The following is a 1,387-nucleotide window of genomic DNA, read 5'->3' on the forward strand; positions in this document are numbered from 1 at the left end:
CAAACACGCGGTACCCGTTCGCTCATGCGGTCACTTGCTTATCTTATCACCTTTGCCCCTGAATATCCTGTGGTCTGTCCTGTTTACTCATATAGGTTAGCACTTAACAAGGCTTCCGGAGTCTGGCTGGCGTGTCTTTAGTAATACAGGGTCAATCGCCTTAAAATATCCTTTTCTGTGATTTTGTGTGGCACCATATCATAAGCCTCTTTACTGTTGTATTCAAGATTCTCTTTACCAATGCACCCACAGGCGCTCCATATGACCACTCTCGCGCTCTCATTCATTCATAACTTTACTGACCACTCATTACTGTACTGTGTTTACTATTACCGCATTTCATTCATTCATTCATAAAACTGCCATCTTGCCGTACTTTTCACTAATGAAGGGAGACAAAATTAAAATGTTCCTTCCACCCCATTCCTGCCTTATCACAGTTTGAACCTTGTTGCTAACAGTGTCCAAACTTGTGTCTACATCAGAGGCAATCCCTGAGTATGTGTTAATTTTCTAATCTATTCTGAACAATACGATCCCATCCATCGTGTCACACGAAACTATGAAAAATTATAGTATTAATCAGCCCTCAATAAACGTCTCCGAGGACTTGAATATCGTGCGGGACATCAAACAAGTTTTCTGCGTTACCACGTCTCTGTTAGATACATATTGAATAGGGTCATCGTTCCCTTTAAGAAAGCTACTCTCAAAATCGCCCTTCCGTGTAATTGAATGAAAGAATGATTAAACCGGCAATAGTGAAATCTCAAGAGCCAGCCGCGGTAATCAGGCTATTAAACTTTCTGCTGTCATTAAGTAATTACCAACCCAATCAAATCATACAGGGTTGATAATCTTGCTGGCATTCTCTAACTTTAAAACAATAAAAGTAACAATACCCTTCATTGCCCCACTTCAAATAGTTCAGCCCTAACCCGCTGACACTGAGGCGCTCCCTCAGTCCAGACCCGCTGACAATGAGGCGCTCCCTCAGTGCTTATCCGCTGACAATAAGGCGCTCCCCAAGTCCTGACCCGCTGACAATGAGGCGCTCCTCCATTCCTGACCCGAGTACAATGAGGCGCTCGCTCAGTCCTGACCCGCTGACAATGAGGCGCTCCCTCAGTCCTGACCCGCTGACAACGAGGCGCTCCCTCAGTCCGGACCCGAGTACAATGAGGCGCTCCCTCAGTCCTGACCCGCTGACAATGAGGCGCTCCCTCAGTCCTGACCTTAGTGCAATGAGGCGCTCCCTCAATTCTGACCCTATTACAATTAAGCGCTACCTCAACAATGACCATCAGACAACATTACACCTCCCCATTACTGACTCGTTATCAAAGAGGCATTGCCTCAGACTATGATGTACTATCTCAATCCGAAC

This window comes from Rhincodon typus, unplaced genomic scaffold, assembly GCF_021869965.1.
Source record: "Rhincodon typus isolate 14 unplaced genomic scaffold, sRhiTyp1.1 hic_rhity00000557, whole genome shotgun sequence".
Lineage (NCBI taxonomy): Eukaryota > Metazoa > Chordata > Chondrichthyes > Orectolobiformes > Rhincodontidae > Rhincodon > Rhincodon typus.